At 42.4% G+C, this 12,368-nt stretch overlaps 1 long non-coding RNA gene across 1 annotated transcript in view; it reads right to left on the reverse strand.

Moving 5' to 3' along the window:
• Positions 1-6,913: 6,913 nt before the first annotated feature.
• LOC138521003 (uncharacterized) overlaps positions 6,914-12,368 on the reverse strand; it is a 41,917-nt gene continuing 36,462 nt past the window's right edge. Inside the window, exon 3 of the long non-coding RNA XR_011282910.1 lies at positions 6,914-10,161. This is a non-coding gene — a long non-coding RNA (uncharacterized lncRNA). The remainder of the gene's footprint in view (positions 10,162-12,368) is intronic.

Consider the following 12,368-nt stretch of genomic DNA (forward strand, 5'->3'; position numbering starts at 1 on the left):
TGCGCAAACTATGAAGAATTCTGTGATGAGCTCCGTAGAGTAAAGGAGAATGCGCTCGCAGGGGGAGAGATTGTCTTCATTGACGGTTCTTCGAGATTTGATCAAAATGATGGACAAAGATATTCAGGCACCGCAGTCGTGAAACATTTGGTAAATGGAGAATTTCGAGTGCTTGTTAGTACTCGATTGCCATCGCATTATTCAGCGCAGGCTGAAGAATTATTGGAGCTGATACTCGCAATTGAGAATCACGCAGACCAGGAAGTAACAGTGTACAGCAACTCTGCCTATGTGCCGTTGACGGTGCATGCTGGATTAGCGTGCTGGAAAAGGAGGGGCTACCTCCGAGCGGATGGTACACCAGTGCAGCACGTAGCCTTATTGGACAGGCTCATTAAGGCACTACAACTCCCAGTGGGCATAGCAGTCATCAAATACGCAGCTCACATGAAAGAGACAGATTTTATTTTGCGCGGAAATCAAGCAGCAGACGCTGAAGCCAAGTGCATAGCAAATACAGATATAGGAATGATGAATATCCAAACCATTGATGTGAATGAAAGAATGACTGTGATGACGAGTGTGGATGAGGGATACAATCATATGTCTAAAACACAAATAGTGAAGCTTCAAGGAGAGGCACTGCAAGAGGAAAAGAACTTGTGGAAACGAAGAGGGTGTTCTTTAAACCCCTCTGAAGCATTGTGGTGAAAAGACAGTACTGGTAAACCAGTAATGCCTATAGCCTTATTAAGCATAGCGCTAGAACAGCTACACTACCCCGCGCATACAACTAGGGAGAATCTTGCTGTAACCATTGCTGAGGATTGGTTTGTACCAAACCTAATTGAGCATGTTGCATTTTTTATGATAAATTGTATTATTTGCCAACAATTTACAGCTGAGCACACACTGCGCATAGTGAGGGGGATCATCCCAAGACCCAACGGCCCTTTTCAGCACTTACATATCGACTATGAGATGGATAGAGGCAGGTCCATGTACACACCAAGTAATGAGATCAGATAATGGGCCTCACTTTGTTAATATAGTATTTGTGCAGATCACCTCACTGCTTGGTATAAAACACACGTTTTCTTCGGCGTATCATCTACAAGGAAATGGTGAAAAGCTCAACGGCCTGTTAAAAGAAAGAATAGCTATGTTGAAGCTTACTTTGAAAAAAGGGTGGTTGCACTGCCTACCACTGGCATTGTATGAATTAAGGAACAAACCAGGTTCTGACCACCATCTTACACCGCACGAGATTGTGACAGGCAGGCGAATGAGGACTCTTTTAATGCCTCCATCCTGAGTTAGAAGTGATGCTCAGCCACCATCAGAAATCTTAGGACTTGAATTGCAAAACTATTTAAACTGTTTAACATATAGCTTTTCTATGATTTCAGGACAGTTGCAGAGACGAGGGTGTAAGGGAGTACAGAACACAGAAGCAGATGCTTCAACAATCCAAACTCCCGAATTTCTACGTCCAAGAACCTACCCAGGAGATAAAGTCTTGATTCATAATCACACAAGAAAAAAGTGGGACGAGCGTTATCGAAGACGTAACGCCATCTGCTGTCAAATTGAAGGGTAGGCGAGCTTGGCTCTTCCTGGGAGATACTAAAATCTACGCCAGAGACACTCCTCTGCTTACACCCCACGCGAAGAAGCTACAAACATCACGGAAGAACCACAGCATGTGCAGACGAGACCCATGGCGAGGAAGAAGGACACATAACCTGACAAGTGGAACACCTGAAGAACTCTTTATTTGGACTGTGGTTTGAATTGGACCCCCCGTTTTTTTAGCTATAATTAAAGGGGAAAAGGACACATTCAAACACTCTGTGCATCCTAGTTGCAGAGTAAAAGAAGATCTGTATGCTTAAAAAACACAGTAATTATTGACTTTGGACTGAGGCACACTTAAAGCCTTGATAAGAATAAGGATATGCCAAATTTTCCTCGTGGACACAGCAATTGGAAAATGATACAGTACCGTGATTCCTTTTATTCTGAGCTCTTGTTTGGCCTTACTCATGGTGTTATCCAGTAATGACCTTTATAGGTACATACTTACGTACCTTGAGTGGGTGTTACGTTCTTATACGTCATTGTTGGGGAGAACTTGCTGCATTCCAGATTTTATTGGTAATTATGACAATGAAAAGATAATTAGAAGATTGCTCATAATCATCACTGAAGAGTTTTTGAAGTTGCCTGAGTTCAGTGAGGAAAACACAAATGCCCTTATCAACCGACGCAGCACATAGACTGGTCAGTGTGGAGTTCTTTCATCTAATTGAAGAATATTTGCATCTAGTTGGAAGACACATGGATGTGGTAACCTTTCTGAGGGATCCAAGAAACACTGCACATTTGAAAGAATCATCATCCAGGTGGCAATTTATTCTAAATGAAATCACAGAGCTGTGTAGAAACTTCCTCCGAGGGACAGATCGAGGAATTGAATGAAGTACAAAACTGTGTTCATGCTGACAGGGAAGCTACAATGTCATCTGGACTGAAGCAGATTCGAGGCATTGATTGGGAACTAATAAATGAAGCAGATTTTTTAGAGGCCCACGGAGGACATTCTTCTTCACGATAAAGGAACATTTGCACCGCGACTGGTGAAGGAATTGGTTCCATGAAGCAGCTAGTTGATTGAGGACAAATGCTGAAAAAGACAACAGCTTCCAGATGCAATCTAAAAAATGACAGTGTCATTAAAAGGTGTTTTTCCTTCCTTAGCATCAGATGATCGAGATGGGGAACCAAAGCATCAATTTTGTGTTGCCCCAAGAGGACAGGCGTACATGCTGTCCCAGAAGCAGATTCTGCAGACTTACTTATCACTCCATCATCTACACATGTATTATATTCATCCTTATATTGCTTTCACTGACAGTTAGAACTGCTTTCTATATAGGAGCACAAGATGCAAAAACTCCTGTATATGTTTCTGAGCCGAAGGAAAAGGTGAGTGTGGCAACTACAAAGCAGCCTAGACCCTACGTAGTTATTCCTGTCTCTAGAGAAAATGGGCAGATACCTGAGCTTGAAATGGATATTATTAGTAATACATCACACACCGCACTTGGTCCAAAGGGCTCAATGGGAATGGGGATGATGCTAACAATGATCCCGTTAATAGCGGGCCGTTGTTAGAATCCTGTGTGCTGCTCTGTACGTCTGATCTGACCAGATGTACAGAGCGGCCCCGCAAGCAGAACTCAAAATGTTGCGGCGAGGTAACAACGGCACCGGTAGCACTACCGGCGCCGTTGTTGCCTTACCGCAACACTCATAATGAGGTCCATAGATAAGGTCCATAGATAAGGAATGGAGGAGGAGAGTGGGAAGGAAATTGAAACAGACAGGCAACTACCGTACTAGGCCTGATGACATTTCTGGTAGAGCTGGAGAAAAACAATAGGTGAGGGAGAGAGGTGCAGAAAGGGAGGGGAGGAACAAAACAAGCAACTATCATACTAGGCCTGACGACATTTCAGATAGTGCTGGAGGGGGGAGAACAAGTAAGGATAGGGGGCGGAGACAGACGCGGTTGCTACCATACTAGGTCCAGGGACAATTCTGATAGAGTAAGTGCATAGGAGATAGGAAAAGGGAGAAAGGGAGAGGAGGAGAGAACAGAGAGTAAGCAGTCAAAAAGAATGGAGAAGCAAGAGGGGAGAGCAAATACAATTGCAGAAGTCAGTAGTAACACATAATGTTGCAAGCTGGGATACATGATGAAGATGGGAAAAGCATGATTCAGGGCCACCATGAGTACAAGATGCAAAGGAAGTCCAGCATGAGAGTTGAGAAAGGATGATGCACCATGAATCAATAAAGTCCATAAAAGTCAATTCCAGCATTGGCCACAAGACGGTGATGGTGAAACCAGAGTATATCAGGGCAGACTCCTGCAGAAGTAGGCTTGAGGTGTTGGGGGATGGGGAGCAGGGTAAAAGAATCAAGCAAAACAGGCAACACCTGTGTGCGAGAAGGGAGGGGGGCACAAGGGAACATCACAGGGGGACCAAAGGGGGTGGGGATGACCTGTGGGGACAGAGGGAGTAAACACATGTTGGTGCATGCTTACCTGTGGTCTGAGTAGGGGGTCAGGCCCTGGATGGAAACCATACTTGCATCCAAGACAATATGGTGGCCATTTCAAAAATATTCCTGATGAAACAACGAAACTGAGAGATCGGGATGAATGGTGATGTCATACATAGCTGACTCGACACCCAGATAAAAAGATAACCAGACCAGAGAGGCAGACGATTTATAAAGAACGATGAAATACCAAGGATAAGGGACATCTTGCGATCAAGATAGAGAAACGGATGCCACAAACATGATGAAGAGTCTTAGTTAGTTTAAACGTCTACAGATGCAATGAAACGCAAGAAGCAAAGCAATCATGAAGCTAGCCAAATGCTTTTAAATAGTAAGATCACGACAAGCGCCAACATATACATATATACCTCATAGATACATATGGATTAAATAAAGAATGAATGTTTCCACTATGTATAAAGCACTCTTGAGCAACGAGGAAGGCCTCAATTCAGTGTCGCAGTTACAAAAGCAATTGAATTAAACAGAATATATTTCAGCTAAGAAGTTGGCTGAGCCACGGAAGTCAAGGTCTTATCAGAACTGGAGTTGGCTGACATTGGATACAATTAATGTGAAAGAACAAAACAAAAACTCCTGTTAACGAAGGTCAAGCAGAGCAAAAGACGTCAGAGGATTATTGAAGAATAAAATCAAATACCCAAAAAGGCCCAATTCGTGGTGTCCAGTCACGTGCTGGTAGAAAGTTGGACGCACGAGAAGATCACACCTACGCACGGAAGCTAGAGAGTACCCATACTCCTTAAAAAGTCCCAGAGAACAGTACAGATTCAAGGCCAACTTCAAAGTGCTAATTGACACTGAACCATTGAGGTGATGATGGATTGTATTTTTAATTGGTGGGAAGCTGGTAGCAAGACAAGCTCACCTGCACCTGGTTGTTCGGTCTGCGTGCTGCTCACGTAGGTGGAAAGTTACTGGCGGGTTTTAGAAGCCAACCAATTGTAGGGGACTACATAGTTGGGGGTCCTATAGTTTGTGTAGCCAATGGGACGTCGTACATTTAGTGACGTTTATAGTGGCCTAGTTGCCCCACCTGATGTTAAATAACCAATACTTTCTCTCCGTTACTCCATACAGATATAGCACCTATACTAATTCACCTAGAACAAATCCTGCTTCCCGATAGGTTTTGGCAGTTTGCCACGTAGGATGACGTTGGTAATGACGCAGGTCAACATGTCAGCTATGACCAATTATGGGTTTAAGAACCCAGCTTTTTAATGAAATGATTGAGAGTTAGAGTATCGGGCGGTTGCTGATGTTCATTGTGCAACCTGTTTTAAATACCTGCATTAATACAGACAAACTTTTGCCAAGCTATTTGAGTCATCTGAATTATTGATGTTTGATCAAAATCTACATCCGCATCCATCTCCAGGGTATTGCTACTCATCTTAAAGGGCTGGTAGCCACCAGTTCAAACGTAATGGGTAGAAATTGTGCATTTTACAGTACATATTTTGCCAAAACCTTAGAAAACATGCATACAACTTACAGACAGTTTTGTGGGATAACAAATGGAGACATACAAAGATTCCATGTCACCAACTGGACAAAGGAGAATTTCCCATTGCATTTTCATGATGCCTCTGCCCACAATGTATACCACCATTACCGCTGTAAAAACACTTCATGATGCCTACCCCTACAATATATGCCAGCACTGCCACTGTAAAGCACATGTCATATGCCTGTGCCCACAAAATAAGTCAGCATTACAACTCTAAAGCACACTTTCATTATCACACTGCCTAAAAAATATGCCCCCATTGCCACTATAAAATACATTTCACAATGCCAATAATATTTTCCATCACTGCCAATATAAAGCACATGTTCATGATGTCTTGATGTTCCCATAATATATATGCCAGTATTTCCACTGTAAAATACATTTTCATGCTGACTGTGTCTAATATGTGCACGCCTGCCACTGTAAGAAAACATTGACATGCTATATGTGCCCATTGTATGTCAGCATTCTCTTTTTGTTGAACAAATGGCGAGGCATTAGGTGCTATTTTGTTGAATATGTCAACACACTGTGCTCTGAAACGTACTTCGTTAGTTCCTGGGCAGAAATAAACAATGAGACTCTGAGAAGAACATTTAAAAAGGAAGCAGGAGCAATGAGGAATCTGTCTGAAAGACGATATGTTGTCTGATGGCTTTCGTTCTGTCACCCTTCACACAAAGGGAGGGGGAGTGTGCATATAGGCAAAGAAGGCGCATGGCAGTGATAAGGCACGTCACAGACTTTATTCCACATTACTGCATAATTACCAGGGTCGGACTGTGGCATACAATTGTCTCGTGCATAATAACATTAATCATTAAAAAACATTAATCATATGTGAGCATGTATGGAACACACTCAGAGCCAACCCTTCACAGAAAGGGTTGCCCCTATTGGGATATTACATGAATTTCATTTTGAACATTAGATTCATTTATCATCACATTGAAGCTTAATTTAAGAGCTTAATCACAGAAAGGAAAAACGAAATGACTGAAAGAGAAACTAAACAATGAGCGCAATAAAACACAAATTCATAAAAGCAATTCACAGATAAGTACCCTTATCAGAATATATTAAAAAAGAAAACAGTATGGGTGATACAAATCAGATGGTAACTGAAAACAAAGAAAGATCAACAAGACAAAAAAGATATCTTTTTATTGTGCATTTAGTTAAACAAAAATTATAAACCTTAAGCACATACATAAACGATCAAAGAAAGAACAACATACATGTTAAAAGAAAATTCATACATATCTGACATGTTAAAAACCTTTCCAGATGTTGCCTTACAGCTATAAAAGAGAAGAAAGGAAAACAAGCTACCATTTAATATGTTTCCTCTTAAGTTAAAAACAGTATCAAAATATTCTATTAGAAAAAAAGCAAGATTACTATGATAGCAGGTCAAGAGGCTCTGTCTAGAATTTCCCTCCATATGTGAAATGCAGCTCCAGTGAATGTAACCGACTGTGCATTGTATATACAACTCCAAAACTGTTCAGTGCACAAAGATTCCATGCTAGAGATCAAGGTCGAGTAGCCCTTAATATATAGATTCAATAGCTTGGGACAGCTGGTAAATAAATGTCTTATGGTTCAACTTCACCAGCGTAGAAATGGCATAACCTGTCCTCATGCAGAATCGCAGTACGGCGACCAAAAGCATCTCTGGTGGGAAGAATATTAAAATGCATATACGTACTAAATGTCCTAAGTTGGTAGAGGCGAGGCTTAACTAGGTATGTATATTGTGTATTACATTTAAATCCCTGTCTGGCAAATTCAGAGAGGCTGGTCTTTGTATGGAGTCGGCATCGGTTGAGGTTGGCAGCCCAGACTTCAGTATGTCTTTTTCATTTTACAATACCGGCAGGAGAGTCAATCAAATCTATAATATCTATATTAATTTCACTCATGAAATGGAGAGTGGAGGCTTCCATATCCTGCAGGTAAGGGTTGGTAGTATTTTGGTTGTGGTGGCCTGCAAGAAGACCCTTCAGTGAATGTGTATTAATATTGGCAGATAAAAGAGAGAGCAAGAATTTACAGCACAACAAATACCATTGCGCTCTTAGCGAACTAAGGTCATGTTCCAGTCGCAGGGCTTCAATAGGGACTGAGATGGGGACCACCAGAATAGAGCGGAAAATGTTTTCCTCCAGGATCTCCAACCATTTCATTTTGGACTCCATAATAGCAACTGTGTCATATAATATCCCTGGTACCACACTGGTTCTGTATATCGATGGCATGATATCGATATTGCACTCGATGTTGTATCCGCCTTTTCTTCCAATACATTTTCTGAGGGTCCACCATTTTTTGAAAGCCTTGAGCATAGTATATTGTCCATAATACATGTAATTCGGACAATATTTCATGGGAAAGCCGAGGTACAAATAGCTTGTAACTACTTCCAATAACACTTCTCTCACTTTCCGGGTAAAGGATATTTTTTCCCCTCACTTTCGTGCTAAAGATTAAAACTTTGGTTTTATCAATGTTAATAATGAGGTTATTCTGTTGGGCAAACATAGACAGCGCCGTAATAGAACATTGCAGACCAATGGGAGTGCGGTCCAGCCAGTAAAACTGTGTCATCAGTGTAGCCGAGCCATGGTACTGGAGCACCACTCAGCTTGCGGGGACATTTCCTCACCTCGTAAATAGCAGTAGCCCATGTCGGAAGTATACAAGTTGTAGAACAGAGGACGGAGAAGACATCCCTGCTCCAAACCGTGGTTGGAGGATATGGGCCTGGAGAGTAAGCCTGCTTGATTCACACGCACCACCACAGGGTTGTTTGTGTAGAGTTCTCTAATCAGATATAACAGCCTGGGGTCAATGTCACTTGTGTATAGGCGCGTTACAAATGCCATATCATATCATATCATATCATATCAATGCCCCAGTTGATCAATTTTGCTCAAAGCTGGTCATGTGGCACAGTATCAAAGGCCTTAGAGAAGTCTATGAAGCAGGCATACCATTTATTTTCCCCCTTTCCCAATTCCACTTCAGCAGCCAGGCATTGTGGTGGCCGCTTGATCATTCCGAAAGCCATTTTGATACCTATTTAACAGTCCACGCTGTTCAGCCCAAACATTCAACTTTGTCACGAGGAGAGTGGTGAACATTTTTTGGCTGCAATCTTCTAGCATGGCCAAGAGTCTATAGTTAAGTGAGTTGCTCTTATCGCCCTTCTTATATACCATGACCAAAACTGATTGTCTCCAGCTATCAGGGATATCTCCAGTTTCGATAATATGTAGGTAGAGACGAAAGAGGTATTGGCCCAGAATGTCGGATTGGTTTTGACAATGCCGTTGGCGATACCATCCGGTCCAAAGGCCCTGGAATTCTGTGAGACCCTGACAATACAGAGAATATCGTCAACGTCTAAGTACAATAATCCTTCCAGATTAGGTCGAGAGAGTGGAATAATGCTACAATAGCTGGCTTTGAAGTACAGTTTTCTTATTGCAGCTGCTCAACAATGTTCGAGATGACATTACCCTTCAAAATGGTGAAATCAGCTGTATAAGTTCTAATCATAGCCCAAAATGTCTTATTGCCATTGGTTTGTAATAGGTAAAAAATATTCCTCCAGTTGCCACAGCGCAGATAAGTCTTGTGAAGCTTTAGACAGTTTTTATAATGGTTGCCAATGTTTGTCTGTCCTTCTCAGTAGAGGACAGATTGGAGTTCTTCTTGACCTGTGCACATGCCCACCGCCACTCCCTTTTCCTATTTTGTATAAGCACATCAAAAGTGGACCAATCACAGGCCCTACCTCCATTCGACCATTTCATGTAATTCAACTCATGTCTCAAGGAGCCCATCATCAATGTAAAATCCCAGTTGGAGTTAGGCAACCATTCAGACAGACTTTGCTCATTACTTGAGCTAAAACTAGACCTAATGTTTTTTTTTATAACACATTTTATTGTTTTTTAAACATGCATACAATACAGCAACAGATACCCCATACCCTCCCTCCCCTCAACACCTGGGTTGGTTCATCACTTCATTCCTGTCTTGCCGCTCTGCACTTTGCTTTCGGGGTCTGCATTTCTCACCATGTCCCGTATAGTGGTCGTGTCCATCTCTTTTCCTTTTTAACCGGCGGGGTCTACATCACATGGTCTTCCCACTTTCCCCAGATCTTGATGGCTTTTGCCGGGCACCCCCGTGCTGAATAGATTCTATGCTCTTTTGCTGCACATATGCCCATTTCGTTTGACCACTGGGCCACTGATGGGCTTTCCGGGGCCCCCCATTTCTCTGCTATAACACGTTTTATCAGGCCCATTGAGGTGGAGAGAAAAATACCGTCCCATTTATTCCGAATATTCTCATCTGGGTCCACCAGTAACATTGTTGCAGGTTGAACTAGACCTAATGTTGATGTCCTTTTCTGTCCATTTGGGCCGATTGCCTTGGGAGTTTGCAGTGGCTCCAGGGGAAATACAATGCAACATCTGGGGGGAATCAAGGGGAATCAGAAAAGACAAAAACATACATAATAAGAATAAACAAATCATGCAAATATTCAAGTTTGCGGATATGTCTATCATTAAGAATCTGAATCTAGGATCCTTCTATGTAATTTGTTCAAACAAAGCAATTACATTATTAACACTGTTTATTCAGGAATTATGCTTCTCAATATTTTGACTGATTATTGTGGACAAGAAGGTTGACGGGTAGTTATAGTTGGAGGGCTCGACTCCTAAGGTGTTTCAGAGTATTTGAAAACACCTTAATCAGGACAACATATCGTACAATTTCAAAACTACCAGTATATGTCCTCAACCAATTTCAGACAGTTGCCACAGTCTATGTTTTGTTCTCATGTATAGTCACTGTGAACAGTCTCATGTATGCTTCACTCTTGTCAAGGTAAAGTCATAATGTATTGGAACACCTATAGACTGGGTCCTATATCACCTTCTTTGATTTCATATGTATAATAATGGGGACCATGTGTCACATTTCTGCTCATGTAAGCATATTGAGCTGCATGGATACTCTTCCTGCCATCTTGCGGATAAAGCCAGGCGCGCTTCTTCTACGTACCAACTGCTCTTAGACCTGCAGCTCACTATCACATGCAGTGCCGGATTATCCAATAAGCCAAGTAGGCACCGGTCTATGGGCCCCACTCCTTTTAGGGACTCGCAACAACGGATCAAAATAAAGCGGTGCAGAAAATTAAAAATGTATTAGGAGCTAATTTGCGAGGGGGGGGGTGACAATTCCACTGCCTAGGGGCCTCCACAGGGTTTAATCTGGCACTGTCTCAAACCTTATAAAATGTCTGTGCAAGATTACTGCAAGATGCTTTGCTGAAAAGCAAACCCATGAACGCCGAAGTAAATGAATCGCTCTCACTTTCTCATGAATGGAATTACTTATGCAGTCGCATTATGCAAAACATTGCAGAGTAAGAGTTAACTGCTCAGTGTGCGCAGGAGCGATAAGTATTTAGGTTTAGTTCTGTTATATGCTCATGATCTCGTGCTTGATCAGATGAACTGCTGCGTGCTCATCTTTTCAGACACTAACCATGTTGGGCTTCACACAGCACCTACTTTACAAACACAGGATGCAGGGCTCGGGAAATACCGGCAGCTGTTGCAGATATAGCTCCCACCTGTAGCCTGGAAGAGCCTGCTGACCTTGACACCAACCACCACCACAAGCAACTTTTCGGTTCCCTAAGTAGTGACATGCAAACATGCCTATGTGAAAGTAACTTTGGGCGTTTTGGAATGTGCCTAAATGAGCATTAAGGCACATGTAGAAATCATGTAAACCATCCATCATGGGTCTTATGCCGCGGGCAAAAGAACGTAGATACTAGCTCCTCATTCCCCAGAGGTGGGTGCTTCTTATCTGGGGGGTTCCAGACCCTCGGAGCTGCTTTTAGCCCCAAATTAACAAATCCTTTTCCTTGCAGTAAAAGATGTTCACATAGTCCCAGTCTGAGACATAACTTGTAATGTAAGGTACGTAAAAACCATCCCTTGCAACAGCACACAATCTCAGATGGCATGCACCACCACTGGTTGCTAAATTGTGTCTGTCTAATGCTTATAGCTATCTATTGTGATATAATTTGATAGGTTATTTATAACGCGCTTAATACCAAGAGGTTTCTAAGCGCAGACCCGGGGATTGAACCTGCGTTGCTCTATATCGTTTTGCCTCCAAGGAGAGCACGTTGCCCCTGAGCTAGCCTCCTGAGAAGCAATGTAGCGATGCTACATAAGGGTAATCAGAAGGCACGGACTGGCCTATAGGGGAATGGGCCGATGGCCAAACCAAAAACGCAAAAAGCTTGTGTGGGTCCGTTTTTTGGGTCAAAGTGGGGCACTTTTTTTGGACAATGTGGGCCAGTTTGATGAGTTACTTCACTCTACGGCTAATAGTTTTGACCACTGTTGCTGAATAAATATTCTTTACAATGTAGAATTTGCATCACATTTTATCAAAAACCTCCCTTCTGGGGTACAATTCAAACAGCGACACCAAAGGAATGAATTCCCATTTGTAACTTTGGGACACTTTTTTGTTTGTGCCCGAGACAATTGTATGCCACAGTCCGACCCTGGTAATCAGGCAAGTACATCCCAGATGTTCCCAGATGTATTCAGCAGCATGACCGCCACGATCTTTGGCTTTG

Source organism: Ambystoma mexicanum, chromosome 1q (assembly GCF_040938575.1).
Source record: "Ambystoma mexicanum isolate Mex_15411 chromosome 1q, UKY_AmexF1_1, whole genome shotgun sequence".
Taxonomy (NCBI): domain Eukaryota; kingdom Metazoa; phylum Chordata; class Amphibia; order Caudata; family Ambystomatidae; genus Ambystoma; species Ambystoma mexicanum.